Source organism: Macaca nemestrina, chromosome 10 (genome assembly GCF_043159975.1).
Source record: "Macaca nemestrina isolate mMacNem1 chromosome 10, mMacNem.hap1, whole genome shotgun sequence".
Lineage (NCBI taxonomy): Eukaryota > Metazoa > Chordata > Mammalia > Primates > Cercopithecidae > Macaca > Macaca nemestrina.
Genome location: NC_092134.1, coordinates 73,643,848 through 73,667,102, shown reverse-complemented (window position 1 = coordinate 73,667,102; position 23,255 = coordinate 73,643,848). Strand labels below are relative to the sequence as shown.

The window sequence follows — 23,255 nt, the reverse complement described above, 5'->3', positions numbered from 1 at the left end:
AGTCAAATTGTTGAAGGTGTTAGTGTGATTACAAAGGTGACTAAAGTTAATATTAAACTAAGTTCATTCTATTTGCAATTTGTTTTACACCAGCAAACAACCCATAATTTGCTGCTTTAGGTGAATTTTAATTTTTGATATATTTGCTTAAAATGTTTATTTAACATGTTAAAGTAATATGATAGAAGAAATATCTTATGTGAAGAAAGATGAATTCTACATTTAGAAAGAAAATATGTAATTTATAATTTGAACTCTTTAAACTTTTCGAACATGCACACTAGACTTAACAGACCCTGGTTTTATCAGTGGATAGTATTTTTTGAGGATTTTATATTGTAACGACAGTAAGCAAAATAATACAAAATAAGTACAAAATACATTTTTCAAACTCCTGTCAATTTTGTTCTTTATAGATCTTATCAAACTATTTTCTTGATAACAATGTTTACATATCAAAAGTATGTCTTTGTATTTCTCTTCTTGTTTAACTTTAGAATATTTTGTAATAATACTAGCTAAAACAGTTAACTTATACATATGGGAGCCTTTTAAAATTGTTATTCTTGATGTAATAAATAACATATTAACTGAATAATGTTGATGATAATTTCTGTACATAAAATTGAGTCTTGTCATATTATCAATATAAAAAAGTAGTTGATAAAGCAAACAATATTATTGAAATTTTATTCTTTTACCCTTTTTAAAAAAGAAACTACTTTGAGGTATATGTACAGGGTACAAAATGAAGTTATTCATTGGTTAATCACTTATATTACATTTTAGTAATTTTACCCCAAATAAATGTATTGAACACTCACTAGCCACTAAGCACCTTGTTTCATTGGGACAAAGAAGCATTTGAAGATTTCTCAGTAAATATATAGACTGCTTTTGATTGTCAGATATATTATATAATTGTGAAATTCATAGTACAATTTGTTCACTGTGTTAAAATCTCAGTTTATGTCTAATTTTGTACTAGGGTAAAATTTCTTTATGCTTTTATTTCATTTTAGTTTTTAAGCTTAAGTTTTCAGTAGAAATGATAGAAACATACCACATATTTTGTAAAAGCATTTAATTTATTTGGTTAAATAAATTAGATAAAATTTCTAGAAGTTATTTGTGTTATTACCTGTTTATTATTATTTAATAATTATACACATTTAGAAATGCAGCCTTCCCAAATCTTTGGGAAGCATATTTTACAAGTGGCAACTGCTTAGTGCTTAGATGTAAATAATAGCATCTTTCACAAAGGAAATCAGATATTTCTCTTCCACTGATAGAGGGAGTCTGGCATGCTGTTTGATAGAGAGGAACATAGGCCTCAAATCTGGACAATCTAGAGTTGGAATCCGGGACCCAATATTTCACAGCTATGTGAAATAAGTAATCAAAACTCTGAGCTTCAGTGTCCCCATAGGAAAATATTGATCATAATGTCTATCATGTATCATTTAGAGAATAGGGTAATAGGTATAAATTATTTGGCACAATGGTTACCTAGAATATGAAAAGTATTTAATAAATTACAGCACTGCATTTTTCCAAAGGTTATTGTAATTTCTTCAAACACAAAGATGGTACTAATGATCTATCACCAGATTCACCCTCACACAGGGCTGGGGACTCTTTGGGGCAGAGAACAGGCATTTACAGAATGGCTGACCATGTAGGGAGTGTTATGTGTGATCAGGAAACAGATTAAACTGGCTGGCCTACAAGAGATTCAACACTTTGACCCTGGCCTCTTTATTATTGTTCGTAACTTACAAAGTTACCTAGTCTCAGACTCAGTGAAAAGTCACTCAACTATTAATTTATATAGTACAGCATTTTTGCAATATGCTTTATGCATATTAAATCACATGATGGAAAATGTGCTTGAAAATGTGGCTACATCAACATAACACATGAGAAGGTTAAATTTAGCAGTTCACATTGCCAGTCTTGGCCACCTTCTCTGACCCATGATATAATTTAAGCCAAGCTTACTTTAGACTTTGAAAAGTATCAACTAATTGTGCGTGTCAAAGCAGGTTCTTGAAAAAGAGAAAGAACTAACTTTCCCCTATTTGAGAGAAGAGAGAGGGAAGGGCAAAGCAGAGTCTCTGGAGATATGTGTGTAAGTTTGCTTGTGGCTAAAAGTTAATGATCAGTTGCCTCTGTTCTTAGCCCTGAGCCGGGAGAAAAGTGTCAAACGCGGGTTCTCTCTCTATTCAGGTAACTTTAAAAATGATACAAATCGTATTCATGTTCATTGTAGTTTAGATTATAGAGGTGATTTTTTTTTTTCCTTTAGTGTCATGTGATTTCATGCTCTAAGTATATTGGAATAACAGTGAGAAACTTTATATATACTGGCTAATGTAATAAAAAATATTTTATTTTTGAAGTATTCCAAGTTAAGGCTAAGCAGAGATTCTGTATTGTATTAGATGGGAAGATAATTTTTACATGTTTTTATGAAACTATCAATTGTGGTTCTTAATCCTACTGGCTGAAAGATGTATTAATCATAATTATTTAAAATAAGGTACATTATATAGTGTGCCAAGTCTTGGCTAGTAAGGAAAATTTTAAAAATTTTTAACATTGACATTCTGAAAATAAGACTAAATCTTTAATCATTAAATTATTTGTATTTCATATTATAATGCCAAAAGTAACCTATTTTTCCTATTCTGAATCATTGTATTTTATAACTGTGTGTGTGTACTTTGTTGGAAAAAAATAGTAAAAATAAATTGATTTTTATTCTAGGACTTAGGTAATTTCATTCCAAAACATTTGGGATAGTATTACTACTTCTCATTTAGATACACACCAAAGCCATGCTGACAGGTTCATAATTTCACATATTCTCAGGTGTTGATGAGCAATGATTTTATTTTTGTATTCCTCCATTCAGGAGGTTTAAAGGTACGGACAGCAGGCCGGACCAGCACCAGGCCTGTATCAGGGAGACAGACTTTCTTATCTCCCATCTTGTGTGGAGTACTTAGAGCCCCCTCTACCACGCAGAGCATGAACTTCTGCTTCATTGACTACTTCCAGTCCCACATTCCAGCAGGCTCAATGCTGTGTTTTCCAATGTTGTGTTGGAAAACCATGCTGTGTTTTCCCTCTGTTTCTGGGCAATGGAGATGCTTCTTCTTGTTGATATTGTTATTATGATCACCATTTAGGTTAGATATTTAATTTGTTTTTTGCTTTTCAGATTTTTTTATCATCATGTGCTTGCAGCAGAGAGGTTACATTCACATGTGAATTTACAGCAACATGTTGATTCTTTGGCTGACTTTGGACTAAAGGTGGATAGCAAATTATCAAATATAAAGTGCATCGCAGTTCTGTATTGCCTATTGCAATTAGATATGCATTGAATTCTAATTGTGTGGGTTGCAAACATGACATTCTTATATAATAATCAAAGAGCTTATTTGTGTTCGTACCTGGATGGAAGGCTGTGCCATCTCTCTATCAAGATAGTTCTGTAAGTGTACTTTATAGTAGTCCAAGGACTTTAATTCAAATGCAGTTTTGGATCTAGTCAGCTATTTGACCCGAGCTTTAACAAAGCCTTAGAATTCTCCACTCTAAAGCATAAAAGAGTTGACTTTGACTCAGGATATTTTGTAGGCTAAAGTCTCATTTCCATCACTTCTATGATAAAATAACTTACAAGGTTCTTATGAAATTTATAATTTTGAGCAGTATATTAAACATGTCAGAATGATTTTGCCACATAATATTTCCACGTATAATGAAGCTAACCTCTTGAACAAAACGTTGAGCATTTTATATCTGAGTGTAGAAGAACATTTGCTGAAATTGATGAATTGGTTTTGGCATAATAAATATTGAGCTGTTGTTTTTGACAATAATTGGCAAATAGATTCAGTTATTTCTTGAAGTTGATTCTAACATATACTAGTAAGAATATGTCATAACAAAGAATAAGTGCTGAAATTGAGACTCCCATGATGTTGAACAAAATTAAGCCCTAGCTCAGTAAGGTAGGACACTGTGTTACTTATAGTTTAGACAAGTTGTCAGAGAATATGTTTTTTTGTTTTTCTGGGGTTTTTTTGTCCACAAGTAATCTCTAGTAATTTTTGTTAGCAATAAAATATTTACCTGAGCATTTAATTAGTACACTTTCTTCTCTTTTGTGCAGCCTAACATCATAGAAGGAGTGAAAAACTGTCTCATATAACCCAAAGGACATTAACAAAGATGAATAAAATATTTCAATATTCATTTCTTACCCATAACACTGAACTTAATATTGAAGCAGGTTTATAAAGATGACACTGCATGTTTAATTCTGTGTATCAGTTCTTCAAATGTCTTAAGTCTCTATTGATCTTTGCTGTGCTACTTGTTGGAACATCATTGGTTATCTAACTGGAAGAGGGCATTTATTTATCTGTTAGTTCTCCAAGGATATCCTCATCTCTCTTGAGAAGAATTTTTGCAAATATTCTTTTGGATTTTTTTACTCTTTGCTTGTCACTTGATGAAATCATGCTCATCATTCAAGGCTCAAGTAACCAAAATATTTTTATGATCTCAGTCTGGTTTAGTTATGCTGCCTTATACAATAGTTATTACTTTAGAGCAGTTTTTCCCAACTAGATTTTGATGAGAAAATTATTCCCTAATGACCTAAGCCTTACACCTGATTTATCCATTTTATGTGTTAACTTTTCTCTTTTGCATTATGTTGCATAATATTTATGTAATATTAGAAGAACTAAGAAAATAGCCACTAAAACAATTTTCCATTTTTAGGGATTCAGATAATTCTAGCTGAAAAGCTGCCATAGAGTGTTATATTCTTTTTTCCTTGTTATTATCTCTAAAAAGATTATATACTCCATGAAGGCATAGACTATATCTTGTTTCCTCTTTATACCCGTAGTGCTAGCACACTGGACTTCTGCCACATAGGAGTAGTTTGATAAATATTTGTGAATTAAATGATAGAAAGAGGCTTTCTTCTTCTCGCAAAACTTTGTTGATAGAACTGTTTAAGGTGACGGGTAATCCATATCACTGGGTCCAAAGAGCTTAGATTACACATGAACTAGTGCTGATATTTGAAAGGGCCAGTCAGGTGGGGAAAGCAGAGGAAATCTGAACTGTGCTGATATTTTTTTTGTCAGCCCACCAATGTTATATGTATAGATAGCAGGCCTGTTTACGTTAAGTCAAAATTCTCTACAGTCTTATCAGCTCTCTAAAGTAAGAGGTGCTGGGAAGAAGGTACAGAAAAGAGGAGCAGCGTGGCAGAAATAAGGCAGGAGATCTATGTTCCAATAAAAAGGGCTAAAATTTAGGCCACAATTTCCGTCCTTTGGGAACTGGAGTGAAAACCAACAGTCAAGATAGAAGTCATGCTACAGAGATAGGAGTACATTTGGGAATGCTGTTACTCATGTGATATTCTGGTATCCCAGATCACAATGGATACAATGGGACAGAAGATAGATCAGATTCAAACATGCTAGAGGGTTTAGGACTTCTAAAATGCTAAGACTCAGTTACAGTTGTCTCATAAAGTGGTAGGTCTGATCCTCATCTCTCAGATCATCTTACCCACAGCTAAGCAAGTCTGGGTCAACGAGGGCAATGATGGAACAAGGCTGTATGCCAGTCATTATTCAGCAGACTAGTTTGTTTCTTCATAGCATGGTGATGACAAGGGTCCCAAGACATCCTTAAGAACTAGCAAGAGAGGACAGGCTCAAATGCACAAATGGTTTCAAATATCTACTTATTTCATATTTTCATATTTCTTATTGTCTTATTCACTGGTCATAGTATTCCGGGCTGAGTCTTTGTATACCCCCAGAATACCCAGTGTGATTGAATTTGGAGATGGTGCCTTTGGGAAGTAATTAAGTTGTGATGGTAGCATCTTGTTCTGATGAAATCAGTGTCCTTATGAGGCAACAGAGAACTTGATCTCTCCCACTGTCTTCTTGGACAGAGGAAGGCTAAGTGAGCACACAGCAAAAGAGCCCTCAACCTCACCTGACCATGTGGCACTCAGATATCAGACTTGCAGCCTCCGGAAGTGTGATAAAACAAATTTCCATTGTTGAAGCCACCACTGTATTTTGTTACGGCAGCCAGGGCAGACTGGCATACACAGCAGATCACATGTTTAAGCCTCAAAGTAAAGGTAAAAGGAAAATGTTAAAAGAGGAAGATAGAGAGGGGAAGCATTTGTGGCCTGTTTTGTTATCAACCATAATTTTACCACAGTCTGAAAAAATACAATGCATGATGTAATAAAATCTGTGTAGGGATTACACATTAATGAACTATGCTTCTTTTTATATAAAATAATTTAAATGAACACTTTTAGAAAAAAAAATGAACTGGGTCAGATGTTCTGATGTTATTTAGCACTTCCACTTTCCACATCATGCACTTACATATTAAGTATACTTCAGGACTATTATGTGTTTACTAGTTTTGCAGCTATTGCAGATTCCCCAGTTATATATAAAGCCAAATGACTAAATATTTCTTTAAATCTTTCTTCACATAATCTGTTCAAAATTAAATTTTTTATTATTTCATTGCCAATTGACCTTTGGGCAAACTGTCAAGAAATTTATGAGGGTAACAGCTTGAATATGTGTACCCAAGTGTCTCTTGGGTAAAATATGACTTATGGCTTTCTTGCTTCTGAAATGATTAAGTCTCAAAACCTGAAGTTGACAGCAGAGTCATTGTACAGATTGATGTTCTCAATGACTAACATTTGACAGAATTTGCTTCTGATTTATAATGCTTCTAGGTAAAAACAATTTACTTCATTTTTTAGTATTTTTACTGTGTTCTTTCACTAATTGGATAAAAAATAAATTTTTATATTGAATATATTTGCATTTTGAGTAAACTAATATTTTAAATTGAACTTTTATTTTTTAAAGTACAATTTTTATTTTTTTAAGTATGCTGGCATGATTTCTGCCCTTTTCTTTTTTGATGTGAAGTAGTTCCTGATTTTTTTTAATTGTAGCTAACAGCAAACTATTACTCATATAAAATCTGTTTAGTAATAATTGGATTTTTTTTACCATTTTTTTCATTCAAGCATGTCAAATGGATGTGAAGAACAATTATAAACAATTAGGTACAACCCCCACTAACAAACTTTATAATTTCTGGAAAATAGAGAACTAATAAATCGCTTTTTTCTTACTCCTCAATTACTCTAAATTATTATAATTTTTTTTAAGAATTAAAGTATGCCACATTAAAGAAGGAAACAAAATGCAAAAAATAGAGAGTGTAGATAATACATAATTCCTTCCTAGAGTATTTTTATCTACTAAGTAGGTAAAGGGACATATTTTTATTTTATGTTTCCTATATAATTTATACTTTCTACCTTATGCAAATGTTACTTAAAATCTTTCGCTAAATGCAAAAGAGTTTAAGTAACATTTGCATAAGGTAGAAAGCATATTAACAAAATTAATATCCAGAGGACTACCATTCAACTGAAGAATTTACTAGAATATCACTTGAAATGAGTTTATTCCTCTCCTGTTTCATCTGCACCCTGTTTCATACAGAGACAGCTTATTTTAAACTTTATTATGTTTTAGCTCATTGCATGTGTGTGTGTGTGTTTTAATGTAGTGCTTAGTGTTTTTTCTTATAATAGAAAGATTTAATGAATAGTTGTGAATTTTTGATACTTTGAATTTATAATGGAATCTAGGATGAGATCTTTTGAGTGCAGTCTTTTTGTGAACTGCATTTTCCTTTCTAGTAAAAAGACAAAATCAGGGTTTGTGTGTGAAGAGGTTGGTCCAATGCATCATTATTGGGTAGGCCAGAGGCATATTGGAAGGGGTGACACTTAAGCTGGAAAAATTTGAAAATCGAACATTGAAATATTAAAGAGATTTTTTTAAGGAGCTCTTAAACCTTGCATACAAATGTTTATTAACAAAGCTAGTGGTATTTATAGCTTACTCCAAATTGGAACTTATTCCAAACTAAACATGTTATCTTTTTTACCTAAAACTTGTCTCAATAAATAAATGGTTTCAGCGAGACTTTCAGGTCAAATATCTGTCTCATTCTCAATCCCTCTCTTTTCTTCCACTAGTTTTAGCATCTATCTTCCAAGTACAGTAAGGTTCTAGTTCCTTAATTGCTCTCAAATCTTCCCTCTTGTCTTTCCACAAGGCTACTGTTTTGTCATGGCTTTTCTAGATTACTTGCAGTAGAATCTAATAGTTTGTTGCTATAACCTCTGTCTTCAACTGTATTCTTTACCCTATCTCTTAAATGCAAACTAGCCAAATCATTCCCTTACTCAAAAACCAGTAAGTAATTTTGAAAGTTTTAAGAAAAATGTGCTTTGTGCTTTTCTACCCTCACTTGTTTCCAACTACATAGGTCATGGTGCCATGGTGTCCCTTACTTCTAGGACATACAAATATTATAGGATCCTTGGGTGTCACTTCACCAGCCAGAAACCTCTGTGGCTGGTGGTGCCTTTGCCCAAGTTTTTACTGGAGTCTGGTGGGCTCATTCCATCCACTTGGCCTGGCAGGCTGTACTTGGCTTGCTCTGCTGGCCTGAATCTCATACCTGCCAAGGGTGAGCCAGGTGTGGAGCAGCGAGGGGCATATGAGTGAGCAAGCATGGGGCTTAGCCACTGCACACAGCCAGGCATGCTGGCTGAGGTCACAGCCCTGGCTCAGGGAACTCCCAGGTCTGGGCTCCCTGAAGGGCCATAGCTCCTCCCTCCCTCTCTCTTCTCTCCTTCTTGTTGCCTGCAACATGACGGGGAAGGGGTGTGTTTTAGCCCTGTTTGTGTTACAGCTTTTATCCCCACCATTCAGCAGGTCTGAGTTTTTGTCCTGTGTCCAGGAAGAATGAGGTATGTGGACAAATGGAGGGTGAGCAAGGGGAAGAGGAGTTTTATTGCGTAATAGAACAGCTCAGAGGAGACCCGCAGTAGGTAGCTCCTCTCTGCAGCCACAGTATCCTGATGAGTGTTCATCTCTTAGCAGAGAGGATACTCTGAAGTGGGTAACTGCTCTCTGCAGCTAGTAGTTCCGATGTCTGCTCAGCTCTCTTCAGAGAGGAGACTCTTCTACACAAGCAGGTTGTCCCATCATCTCTTTGAGTCTAGCTGAGTCCAGGGTTTTTATGGGCTTTGGATGGGAGGAAGTGTCTCCTGATTGGTTCATGGGCAGCCACAGGTGGGCACGGAAAAAGCACCATAATTTCCCATTCTGGTCCTTGGGTCTGACAGCCTGGCACCCAAGCTTTAGGCCTTCCCCAGCTTGAAGGTAGAGTTTCACCTGGAACCCATCCCTTTCTATCCAGGAGTCTGTCTGTCTCCTGAAGCTGTTCATGATGCCCAGGCTGCTTGTGCCAACGGGTGGCTGCAAGCTAGTGCTGAAGCTACCCTCAGCCCCCACTTTGCCTCCCTCCTGTGCTTGTTGATGCCCAAACTCCAGGGGGGCTGAGGTGGCAGGGGGCTGGCATGTCAGTGCTGCCCTGAGCAAAGACACACCCAACTAGTTTCCAACAGTGTGCAGGCTTGGCCTCATCTTTGCTCCAAGATCAGAACAGGCACCAGGAACAGAGGGAAGCCAAGCTGTGGGAGCAGGCATTTCTGAGCCTGCAGGGACAGAGGGGCCTTTCTAGGCCCCCAAGAGTGCACAGATGCCAATGTCCGCAGTGTGACTTGAGTGGCTGCAGCTGCACCTAGGAAGGTGGGCTCCTGCCTGCCCCCAGCTCCCAAGAGCACAGGGATGCCTGGGTCCCCAGCCATGGCTCGGTGGCCACAGCTGCTCCCAGGGAGTGCAAGACTTCTGCCTTGCCAAGTCGGAAAGGAGCGGAGCTTCCACCTATTCCCGGCTATTTGGAGCCCCAGATGTACCCCTCCCACTGCAGCTGGCATCATGCCAGTGGCCACTATAGAAGGGCCACCACTGCCATCATCAACTGGTATTTTTTTTTGTTACCTATTTCACCCTACTCCCAATTTCACCCTACCTGAACTCATCCCAGGAGTTAATCCCATTCTTCAAGACAGTTCAAACAGTTCAGTGCAACCTTAACTCTTCTTGTTCTAATTTCTTGACTATCATTATCTAGGTTAGGTTATTCTCCTCTTTGCCCCATAGAAATCTGAACTTACCTGTCTCAGGAAGTTTATCATATGATGTAATTATCTACTTTATAATTACCTCCTACATTTTGTCCTTTTATAGAAAGGAAACTATCTCTTACGTCTTAGTCATCTTTGTATTTCCAATGTGTGGCACAGTCTTTGGCATAAAATGAAATACCAAATAAATATTTGGTGAGTGAATGAATGAATGAATGGATGAATGAATGCTGGAGACACCAAGACATTAAGTACAATGTTCTACCTTGATTTCATCATAAGGGCAGAATTAGAATTAAGAAAGAAGCATGGTAAGGGTTACCTCTAAGTATAAAAACCCAAGGTAGAAAGTTATTGCCACTAAAATGATCATTTCAGAGACAGGCAGGATCTGTAACTGAAGACCAGCACAGTTAGTTATTCCATAACTCCAAGCTGTGGAACTTATTCATGTTAATCATTTTTACAATGCTCATGTGTTTTTCCACAGTAATTAGTAATAACCTGAAAAATAAAGGCATTTTCTGCCTGACTTTACTGGCATCAAGGAAAAGCAAGTTAGAAAGGCTATCCCACTTTGCAGTCAAAATGTCCAAGAACAGAACTTTTACAAAGGATAGAGAGGCAAAAGACAGGAAAAGTAGAAACCAGTCCAAGTCTGTGGGATTCGTAGCCAAGAAAGAATGAAACAGTGCATCACTAAGGTGGTCCTGAGAGCTTCCAAGAGTCTGGGGCCGAACGTCACAGAAGATAGAGGACTTTTTCCAATGTAGTGTTTTCAAGATATTATTTAACCAGATTTGAAAAATAGCCTTGGAATGTATAGGCATTATGTCTAGTCTTATTTCTTTTAGACTGAAAATGAGTTATCTTGATTGCTATTGTGTTTTGGATCGAGAAGGAGGCAGGTAGGAGAGAAGGAGGTTCTTTAGCCTCTACTCTTCAGAATAAGTAAAATGAAAATTTCTCCACCTCTTATATTCTTGGCCACTCTCTACTTGCAGACTTTTTTTTTTTTTTACCTCTATCCCTGAATGATTAATCTCTATTATAATATTGTATTTATTTTCTTTATATAGAATGCAATCTATAATTATCTTATTTATATTTTTAACTTTCTCATTGCCTCTCTCCTCTACTAAAATATGTATTCATATTTTGTTTAGCCCTGTAGCCACAGTGCTTGACAAATAATAGGCTTTCAATTGATATTTGTTGAACAAATGAATAGATGAACTGATGACTAAAAATGAAGTTAGGTTGATAGTAATAATTGTAGTTCTTTGGACTGTTCACCTTCATTTGCCTTTTCTATGACCCTGAATTCTCTGTAAATTCCTGCACCAAATATTTGTGGGAAGCACATGAGCTGAAAGAGAGGTCAAATGAGTAGAGAGGTCAAATGAGTTTTTGCCCTACTGCTTTCTCATCATTGCTAATGCCCTCAGTGGAAAAAGCAACAGCGCAACAAAAACACTGCCTATGGAAAGTTCTTGTCCTCTTGTGCTTCCAAAGTAACTGATTCCCAAATACCCAAAACTGAGGTGCAGGCAGCAATGGAAAAAATGACCCCTGTTCAAATCCATGCCATACCTGACCATATATGAATTTTAAAACATCATTGTGTTTAGAGTCTTAAAGTATTTTGTGGAAACAGCTTCTGTAGCATCAGTTCTTAAATCACCTATCCCCTGGAACCTCAAATTTTCCTGCAGACGAGAAAAGTGTATGTACCATGTCATCCATCTTGTTTATTGTTTTACTCCCTCCTGGGCATCGATGCACTGTCCTGTCTGTCTGTAGCCACATTGCAAAACAAACAAAATTGTCAGTTCATGCAAATAAACTCCTAGAATGTTCATCAGTTCTCTAGCTCTGTAAGCATACAGTTGGGAGTCCCAGCTTTACCTGTGCCAGCAAATGCTGTTTTTTTTGTTTTGTTTTGTTTTTTTAATCTAGGTACTTCTGTGGCTCATTGCAAATATGTTTTTATAGAGCTGCTTCAAAAATTGTAGAAAAATTGTTAATATTTTTCCTAACTAAATTATCTCCTGTAATAATCTTCCTTTTCATCAGGTAATTACTACAAGTTAGAGAGATTTAAGCATGGGGAGGAGGATGGAATGAAAAGGAATGAAGAGTAATTCTCACCTTGCAGCTCCTTTCAATTTTAAATGTTACTGAATGTAGTATTTCGAACAGTGATTCAATTTATACTGTTTATTAATTTCTTATATTTGGATAGGGATCTCTCTGTCACTGGTTTCTTTGAGAGGGTCTGCTGTGGGCATATAGGGAACCAATAGCATTCGGGTCATTTTTTCTTAGGCCCCTGAGGAGCATGGCTGAATTCAGTTGAACTCCTCTCAGAATAGGTCTATTTCTATCACCTATAGGGACCAGCTTGGAGCCAATTAGAGTCCTGCGACCCCAAGAATCTCATAATACAGCTTTATTCCCCAAGGTCTTTGAAAATACATGTTACATGCTGATCCCAAAGGAACCGGGTTAAACTGACCCTAGAAATTCCAAGTAGAATTCTACTGGTCATTAAAAAAACTTTTGCTGAGACTAAAATTTCTTTACCTAGCTGTACTTAGTACTTTATGAATCCTGTACCTCATTTATGGAAATACATTCGGCTTTTAAGCTAAATCCATTGAGTAGATCTAAACTTTATCATTATCTGCAGATAATGATTCTAGCAGCAATATCTATTTTAGGATTACATGTATAACAAACTACATGTTAGGGTTATCATTTTATTTTTAACTGCTAGTTTATATAATTAAACGTACATAAATTTTAACATCTTGGGGGACAAAAGACTACTATAAAAATAATTTTATGAATAGTTATAAAAAAATAAAGTTCAGCGTATCCTGACATGAAGTTATTTCCTTGGCCTAAGGTCACTTTATTAGACACTATAATGAATATAAATGATTTATTCACTGTTTATGGTCTCAGGATGCTTACAGTTTAGATTTTCTTGAGAAAAAAAAGAAAAAAACTTTGTACATGAAAGCCAGTCTAGGAGTTCTGTATTGTCTAACTAAAACAAATTGCGGCCTCACACAGTAGCTCACACCTGTAATCCCACACTTTGGGAGGCCAAGGTGGGTGGATCACCTGAGGTCGGGAGTTCGAGACCAGCATGACAAACATGGAGAAACCCCGTCTGTACTAAAAATACAAAATTAGTCAGACATTGTGGTGGGCACCTGTAATCCCTGCTACTCAGGAGGCTGAGGCAGGAGAATCTCTTGAACCTGGGAGGCGGAGGTTGCGGTGAGCCGAGATCATGCTATTGTATTCTATTCTGGGCAACCAGAGCGAAACACCATCTTAAAAAAAAAAAAAAAAAAAAAAAATGCATATTGACATAATGAAGATGTTGAGAAATTGTGAAATATAACATTTAACAGAAAATTTCTCAAATCTACCAATCATTTCCGTGTAATACCTGTCAACATCCTGTGAGACAGGTGTCTTCTGATAGAGTGTTATGCAATTTGAATAAAATGCATGAAATTATGGAAAATAGGCAAGAAAAATTTAAGGTAGTCAAACTTTGGTATGCCTTCTGTTGAAGATGGAGGAGTGACCCAATCTGAGAATTACTATTGGGAGATCAATCCTGCTAGGATGCGTTGGAGAGAGGCCAGAAGCGTGGAGAGATATAGGAGGCAAGGTTGGGAAACTGAAAGTAAGACAGTCCTTTAGGGGACTATTACAGTTGTCCGTGTGTGAGGTGAAAAGCACATGAACCATGATGATCAAGAGAGAAATGAAAAGAAAGATGCATTCAAGAGCTATTAAAGAGGAATTACTTATTAAAGAAAGGACTTGGGGTTTTTCAGCTTAGGAACGGTTCCTGCAATGTACAAACTCAAAAATTTAACATTTCAGTGGGGTGCCCATTTGAAAATATCTAGGAAGTAGCAATAAATGAAGAATTTAAATTTAGGAAAAGGATTACTGCAAGAGGTAGAGAATTGGAGCACACCATGAATAAAAGTGGTAACTGAATCTATAGAGATAGATAATATTATGGGGGATACGTAAAGAGTAAAGAGCCAACAATTTAACCTTTATGAGAACCCACATATGTAGGACCTAATGAGGAAAAGTAGCCATTGAATAAAGAGTAGTGATATAATAAGAGAGAGGCCAAGGACTGCAAAGTCTCAAGTACAAGGTACAATTGAATATTATTACATACCGTTAAAAATGTTAATGAGATGAAGTTCAGTGGCTTTGGAGATTAGAAAGCTATAGCTTATCTTTAGGAGAAAATTTATTCAGTCAGACTTTATAAGAGAAAGGTCCAGTGCAAGAAATTCACAATGCCAATGTGGTGAGATAGTAGAGTCTACAAGGAAACGTGACTCTTGCATGAAATTTTGAAGTAAAGAAGATGAAAGAAATTTAGTGGTGGCTCAAGATAAAGGCAACTCTAAAAGAGGACATTTTTCCTACTTTTTCTAGGCTCAGAGAAATATACACATTTTGTAGGCTAAGGAAAGAACTAGAAATGACTGATAAATTAAAAATAAAGTGTGAAAATCACTGACACCAAATCCTTTAGAAAGACAAAAGACTTCATTAAAAATCATAAGTAAATGGGTTAGCCTGAGACGGACTCCTTTTCCTGTAGGACAGAAAAGAAAGGAAAGGTTGTCTGATAGAAGATAGAAACCTCCTTCCTGCTGCTCCCAGGTTTGAAATGTTGTCCTTCTAGTGAGCAGGGTAGGAAGGACAGCAACCTGGTGCTCCCCACTCAGCTGTTGGTGGGCTGTCTCTCAGGCTGGAGTGAATGGGGTTGCTAAACCAAAGGTCAGAAAAGCATGGTGTCTCTGGTGGAGAGTGAAGGTGTATCGAAGAAGTGTTAAGGAACACACAGCTGCTTCTCCATGCTGCAGCAAAGTCAGAGCAAACATGAGTGTGTAGACTGGGGCAGAGTGGAACCCAGTCAGGCAGGGAAATCTCTGGTCTAGGATGATGAGCAGATACCCAGATATAGGAGGAAAGGTCAAGATGGAAACAAAATTAAACAATAACATAATTTGAAAATTGAGAAATTAAATTAGTATCAAGTTGATGCCTGGCATTATTGATATATTTTATTCCCTGTTGTCACCAAACCTGGAAGAGGCCCGTCTACAGGTCTTTAGGGGGAGGCAAAGGGGGAAGAAAAATGGACACAATGAGTAAAGACAAAATGTTCCTAATAATTTTGTTACTTCTAATTTAGTGTGGTACAAGTATGCCATCAATTCCCAGAGGACTGTGTGTGCTTGTTGATGTGTTTTAGGGATCTTGACTAGTACAGGAAGGTATGGGGAAAAGAAAAAGCTAAGTTTTTCTTTTCTCTGTATTTAAGATGATGGTTCTTTCTGGTCATCTTCCAGAATTGACAAGCAGGATCCAACAAACTGATTTTAGCAGCTCCTATAGCTTTCATCTAGGTTATCTTTAACTATGGGTTCATTTTTATTCCATTCAGCACCAACTTCATTATCAGTGTTTAGTGTTTATTATGTAACAATAACAAATTCTAAATATAAGGACTTAAAGTTGTGAATTCTGTGATTTAATATGACATTTCCTTGGAGAGGATTTTCATAGTGAATCTTGATGTTTATAGAATGTGATGGAAATGATCTATTTCAGCTTTGCCTCGTACTTTAATGGGTTTTTTTGATCCTTTATAGGACATGCTGGTGGTGAACCGACCTCACTGATGTCAGTGTCATAAAATGTATATAGAAGCTCAAAAAAGGAAATACTTTTTGGAGTGTCTGTAAATAGTCAACTATTATGCATTATTTATGATGTATTTCATGGCTTTTTAAATGCTATTGATCATGATATTTTTATCCAACAACATATGGTTGACATGATTCCCACTTGATAGTCGTATAGTATAAATGTTTGTTTTAAGAGTATATGAATTGGGCAAATACGGGGAACTAAATAACATATATAGTTTATGAATTGAAATATTAGTTCTTTTATATTTGAATATACAGTATACAAGCTTCTGTTTTCATTCTGTCTTTGAAAAAAGCCTTCACGTGATTTATTTGCAATATTGAGCTAAATTGTACCAGTTTTGTAGGAACATATTTTGTTAAGTAGTATAAAAAAATTTATTAATTTAATCTTCATAAAAGGAAAACTAAACATACACTAGATTCTCTGAGGATCTCATATTATAGCTTTTATGGAAACTAAATTGTGATTTGAGAATAGAATAAAATTCTAAGCAGTCTTAAGGAACTAAGACTTGGCCTTTGGGAGCCTGTAGTATTTAATTGTTAAGCACAGGCCCTGTCTGCTTATATAATGTAATTTCTTCAAATGATTCTTTCAAAATAACTTTTCTTTCTTTCTTTCTTTCTTTTTTTTTTTGCGGGGGAGGGTCCCTGTTCTGTCGCCATAGTTTTTAGGAGCTTGGAAAAGTTGTTAAAACACTGTCCATATGTTTATTACTTATTTTGAATGGCAGTAGCATTTTCTTAGAGCAGGGAAGAAATTTGTGTTTTACATGCTAAGACAGCCAATAAGAGAACTATTTTAGTGTCGTTGAATCAAAGTATGGGAGCTCAGAGGGACTCAGAATACTAAGTTCTGCACTGTGTTTTTTACAAATAAAGAAACTAAGATCCAGTATTATTGTCACTTGGCCAAAATGTTACAACACTTTAGTGACATTTACTGTGATATATGTTTTTAAATACCACATGGGATTATATTTTTGCATATCACATAAAGCAAGTTACTGGATATTGAGTCATCTTAATCGCTTGGTCATTTTACATTTCCAACAGTCACTGTTCTTTTCCATATCCAGCTTAGTAGCATATTTTACAGTATAACACTCTTAAAGACATTGAAAAGATTATTTGGTTCTAGTTAATACAAATAATAGTACCATCGATTCTTTATAAAAGACATGCCTCTTTCTATGTGCTTCATTGCAGAAAATTCAAATTTATCAGACCTGCATGAGACCACACCATTGATCTCTTCTCCCTGCTACATTCCCGACTGTTTTTTAAACTGAAAAGACTTACTGGTGTCTGACTTACTCCTGCAAAAGATTTTAAGAGATGCTAAGCAAAATTTCAGTTAGGAGGAATCAGTTCAAGACATTTTTTATACATCATGGTGACTGCAGTTAATAACAATATATTGTATATTTGAAAATCGCTGAGAGTAGATTTTAAGTGTTCTCACCACAGAAAATAAGTATGTGAGGTTCTATGTATGTTAAATACCTTGATTTAGTCATTTCAGAATGTATACATATAGCAAAACATTTTACATCATAAATATATACAATTTTTACTTGTTAATTTAAGGAATATATTAATAAAATGCTATAAACTAAAAAAGAAGCTAAAGTCATACTCTTGGTTTGATCTTTTCTTTGGCTTAGTGACCTTGTTTTTACTTGTCCTGAGTGTCTTAACTTGAGAATCTTTTACCAGGCTAAAGCTAAGTGGGGGATGGGGGCGGAACATATCTTTCCATCCTGCAAGTCCTACAATACCTATCCCTTTTCCTATTTTTGTCCCTGCAATCCTGCTATTATGGCTTTATAGCTTCCATAGTAACCTTCTAAATGTAGCTAATTACCACCAACTCATGCAACCGGCATCATCTCCAAACCTCTTTTCCCAGAGCCCCAAATACATTGTGTACATTTTCTGCATTTGAAGATATCAGGGAAAAGTTTTACCAAATATTTTGTTACTGTTTAACATATCTTGCCATTTTTCTAACTTCTTCTAACAGATTCCTCACTACTGGCTGCGCATCCTTGGAGCCAACGTGTTTCTTGGGATTTTAGCTCAGATTTTGTTATTCTGTCAAACAACTGCAATCTCTTAGGGCTTACAATAACAGATATTTATTTCTTACCCATGCTATGCTGCTTAGGCACTATGGGTCAGCTGTGGCTCTGGTTGGTTCTGAAGGGCTCAGCTAACCATCAAACATTTTCTTATTTTGAGGGATCCAGGCTAAAGGGACATGTTCTTATTTTGGAAAGCAAGGACTACTATAAAGGCAAAATATGCAAACATATTTTAAACATACTCTTGGACATGACCCACACTGCATTGACTTACATTCCATTGACAAAAGGAAGTCACATGTCCAAACCTAAAGTCAATGAATAGGAACTACACTTTGCCTACAGAGAAATATGACAAGTATGAGTAGGGGACAAATAAGTATTAACAAAAATAAAATCTACCAAATCAATTCACTTGTAAGTGTATGGTAGAAGAAAGATCTGGTAACTTTATTATGTTCCTATGAATTCTACAGTCCTTCCCTTCAACATGGCTCTTTCATAATCCTGATTATTGGTATTATTTTCTGAATCTAGTGGATAGTTAATATTCTATGAGTTTCAGCTTTCATTTCCTCTTGTTTTGGCAATTACCAACTAATTGAGTGTCTCCTGAAGTCATTGGGGAAGCACATAGCTGGAATGGTGGAGGCAGAAGACCTGGCAAGTGACCACGAGGAAAGCAAGTATTAGAACAAGCAAAATACAGGAGGGTGGAGAAGGAGTGGCAATATGACCACTTTAAGGAGTTCATGAATGAAAGATAATAAGTTGGTAGGAAGTATATGGCTTTTAATTCATTAAGAGCATAGTTCTAGAGTGAGACAAACACTATGGTAGACTTTCAGACTTTAAACAAGATATTTGACATGTTTGAACTTTATTTTCATTGCCTGCCAAATGAAGACAGTAGCCAAAAGATAGTATTATGAAAAAATGTGTATTAAATTGTTTGTTAAGTGTCTTGCTTATTGATACTTACCTGTACCATAATAGGTGGCAGCAATGATAAATGTATATAGGCAATTGGTAATCAGCAAATGTTATTTATATCTAAATTTTTGTGTGGTGACTGTGGGTTTCCTCTTTACAATTATGCAGGAGTCTCGTAATTTCATTTAGGTATGACTAAAAACATCAATATAAAACAAAAAAAGGTGAAAGTTAAAAAATAATACTTTTCTTACCTCTCAACTTAGGAAAAAAACAGAATTATATGTAAGAGATTTTTGATCTTCCATTTTGCATTAGTCTCCAAAGATTCTCTGGTGTTTTGGTTATTTTCTCAGTTTGAAAGCATTGGATCATTAACTGGCACTACAAAAGAGGAGGTAAAGAAAAATCCCTGGATACTTCTGGGAAGATTACATGGCCAAAGAATATCTTTCTGGGCCGGGCGCGGTGGCTCAAGCCTGTAATCCCAGCACTTTGGGAGGCCGAGACGGGCGGATCACGAGGTCAGGAGATCGAGACCATCCTGGCTAACACGGTGAAACCCCCGTCTCTACTAAAAATACAAAAAAGAAACTAGCCGGGCGAGGTGGCGGGCGCCTGTAGTCCCAGCTATTCAGGAGGCTGAGGCAGGAGAATGGCGTAAACCTGGGAGGTGGAGCTTGCAGTGAGCTGAGATCCGGCCACTGCACTCCAACCTGGGCGACAGAGCGAGACTCCGTCTCAAAAAAAAAAAAAAAAAAAAAAAAAAAAGAATATCTTTCTGACTTTTATATTAAAATGTCCACTTTAAAAAAAATCAAATAAAAAAACCCACAGGATCTCTAAGGTAAGATCTCTAAATAAAATACAGCTTCCAGTTTCATTGTATTGCCTTACAAAAACTGTATTTGAATCAGTTGTGGACTAGTTAAACCTATTTTTCAAAGCAGACATAAAAATAAAAATTAGGGCAAATAAGTAAATGTGTAATATTAATTTAAGTACTTTATATATTATCGTGTTATAGTGGTATTATACCAACTTAATATAATTAAGGAATTATAATTTTTTCTGCAATCCTTACCCTAATTCTATAGCCTATGTTTATGTTTTTTTACGTGTATCTTTTATAACATTTTGGAATTATGCTATCATACAGGTTACTATCAGTATTTTTAAACTAAAAATTATATAACAAATACTTCCCTTTTTATTATATAGTTTTCATAATTATTTAATGTATATTTAATAGTTTATCAAATGAATGACAGTAACATATGCAACTACTTCTCCGAGTTGGCATTTAGGTTAGTTTTCCCATATTATAAGTATGATTACTCACGGGAACTAGGGGAAGGGGTCATAGAATTATGAGACTATAGCTGACAAAGTGTTGAGTGACAAAGAGATATGTCATAGATGGAACTAAATATGTTCAGGATTCTGAAGAGCAGTGGTTCACAAGGAAGCTTCTGCCCTCAGGTGGGCAGAGGAGTCCATACATCGGGGGAACTTACGTCTTGGTGAAATGGAAGACCCTGTTTCTCAATGCCTGTGGCCAGGTTGGTTCACCTTGCTGTGGTACTTTTCTTCATCCTGCCTCAGTAATACTGTATTATTTAGAAACTTTAGGGATTCTAACATCTTTTTGAATCTCATCATTGATATCAGGAGATCCTGTGGGTTTTTTTATTTGATTTTTTTTAAAATGGACATTTTAATATAAAAGTCAGAAAGATATTCTTTGGCCATGTAATCTTCCCAGAAGTATCCAGGGATTTTTCTTTACCTCCTCTTTTGTAGTGCCAGTTAATGATCCAATGCTTTCAAATTGAGAAAATAACCAAAACACCAGAGAATCTTTGGAGACTAATGCAAAATGGAGGATCAAAAATCTCTTACATATAATTCTGTTTTTTTCCTAAGTTGAGAGGTAAGAAAAGTATTATAAGTGGCTTCCCAGCTATGCTCTAAGGAATTCTAAGCTTTTTAGGAAGAACCAGGGACCATTTCAGGAGTCAGGGGATGCCGATAAGTGGAGTTCCAGGCTCTCTATGACACTCCCAACCCCATAAACCAGAGTAGCTGGTTTGCGTAGTAGGATTCTGAGTAGGATTTCGTTCCTAGAAAGGACTCTGTGGCTTTAAAAACTTTAGAAGGAGAAAAACACAAACAAAACAGGATATACACACAATGATTGTGCCATCCTCTTTCACTGTAGAGCCATATACACAATTTCTCTCTGGGAGAGAATTAAAGACTGCACACATGCTAACATGTAAAACTCCCAGATAAATTTTTCCCTAAAGGACATGAAAATCATATTTAAAAGTTTGGGCTGACTCCCTTTTGAGGAAGGGGCATGATATTCAGCACTGTTCCGGCTTCCCATGTAAGGGAAGAAAAAAATAATTTCTTTCTATACTTTCTGAGTTCTTAGCTGCAACCCCAGTAGCTAAATGCAGATTAACAAGAGAAAAACAAAAGGAAGTTTATAAAGTATATACCTCATTATACTTGTGAGATACCCAGAAAAATGAGTGAATCTCAAGGAGGCGGATTTGAATTCAGGCTTAAATACCATTGTCCACTAATTAAAAGAAAGAAAGGTGTGGGAAGAGCCAGTTATGTGGAGATGCCTAGGAAAACCAGATAAACAATGATAAGGTTTGTTACACAGATTAAGTCCATGCCTTCTCTTTTGATAAGTCTCTAGCGATTTAGTTGTTCCTCTCTTACTGGTGCAGAGAGGGAGACACCATTAAAAATAGAAATTTCCTTTATAGATATAAATTTCCCTTACAAAAGGGTGACTTGACTTTCAGAGCTTCTCCTGTGTCTGATGGTTCTCAAAATAATCAGCTCAAAGTAATCCTTAAGCTAAAGAGTCATATTCTGGGGTCGCATATTCTGGTTTTCTGTAACAACTAGATAATATCTATAAGCAAGGATCAATTTCTCTTAAATATGACAGAAATTTAGCTACAAGGAGAAAAACATTAGAAAAAAATAAGAAAATTTTATATTTAATATGAACAGAAGTACAACTCACAACCAAGTAAACACGTAAGGAAATATATTTATATTTGCATACTAAAGTTTTGTATTTCAACATTTTTGTATTTTCAAGTTTTTAATAGAAGTATAAGATTTACTCATTATATAACATTTAAACATTTCAAAAATATATAAATCCCACATGGTCACTTTCCAAAGGCATAATTTGTATAGATATGCAAATGTATGTGTATTATCTCACTAACGGAAGAAGCTGAGGCAAAATTAATATGCATAGAAAGTTTATTTGGACCAAGCTTGTGGATTGCAGCTCTGGAACATAGATTCAGTTGCCTTGAATATACACTCCAATTAGTGGCAGTCTACAGGTGAATTTTTAAAGGAAAAGAAGAGGGGGTTCTTGAGTTGTTTGTAAAAAATTACATTAAAATAACATCAGCTATTCATTGGCTATATATTGTTTTTGTTTGTTTGTTTTGTATTACAAACTCCAGAACGTGAAGATAATGGATGAAGCAGCTAGTCAAGAACAAAATTACTTTGAACAATTGCCTCCAGGCATGGGTGGGGAAGAGGGTCTGGGCTGACTGAAGTCTCATACTCCTGTCTTTCTGGGCCTGATAAATTTCGATACTTCATATAGCTTATATTGCTCTGAGCTAGTTTTCTTTTCTCAACCTAAGTAGTCTTTCTGTGTATACAATTTAAAATAATTATATTCTGTTCTACATCTTACTTTTTCGTTTATTACACTTTTAGCAACATTTCAGCCATATCAATGTGTGTAAATCTGCCTATTCATTTTATAGTTATATGATATTAATACTTTTTTATGAATGTACAATTTATACATTTTCTAATGACTTTCAGTTTGCCACAGTGATAAATGATGTTGCCCTGGACATCATGTGTCTTTGCATACCTGTGCAATTGTGCCTACAAGAAAAACATCTTAGTAGTGCAGTTGCTTGGTTAATGGCTTTTATAAATGAGTCACCACTACTACTATCCTAGTTTCCTAGTGCAGTCGTAACAAACTACTACAAACTTGGTGGCTTAAAACAATAGAACTGTATTCTTAATATTTCTGGACGTCAAGATGAAGAACCACATTCCTTAAAAAGGTTCTATGGGAGACTCTGTTCCATGCCTCTTCTAGTTTCTCGTGGCAGCTGGCATTCCTTGGCTTGTGGTCACATCACTTTCTGCTGGGCCTCCATCTTCACAGCACATCTCCTCTCTGCATCTTCTTTTCTGTGTGTC

The 23,255-nt window shown here is 35.8% G+C and overlaps 2 protein-coding genes across 6 annotated transcripts in view; both read left to right on the top strand.

Moving 5' to 3' along the window:
* Window positions 1-19,516, top strand: part of LOC139356728 (uncharacterized) — an 87,590-nt gene extending 68,074 nt beyond the window's left edge. The window contains exons 6-7 of one of the 2 annotated variants that reach the window (XR_011609082.1): window positions 3,230-3,323; window positions 17,164-19,516. The gene's annotated coding sequence lies outside the window, so the exon portion shown is untranslated. The remainder of the gene's footprint in view (window positions 1-3,229; window positions 3,324-17,163) is intronic. The other variant, XR_011609088.1, reaches the window with a different exon arrangement.
* LOC105474050 (solute carrier family 16 member 7) overlaps window positions 1-23,255 on the top strand; it is a 98,122-nt gene that overhangs the window by 208 nt on the left and 74,659 nt on the right. The window contains exon 1 of one of the 4 annotated variants that reach the window (XM_011728368.3): window positions 1,993-2,134. The exons of 1 other annotated variant lie outside the window; for it this stretch is intronic. The gene's annotated coding sequence lies outside the window, so the exon portion shown is untranslated. 2 more of the 4 variants (XM_011728367.3, XM_011728359.3) reach the window with 2 other exon arrangements.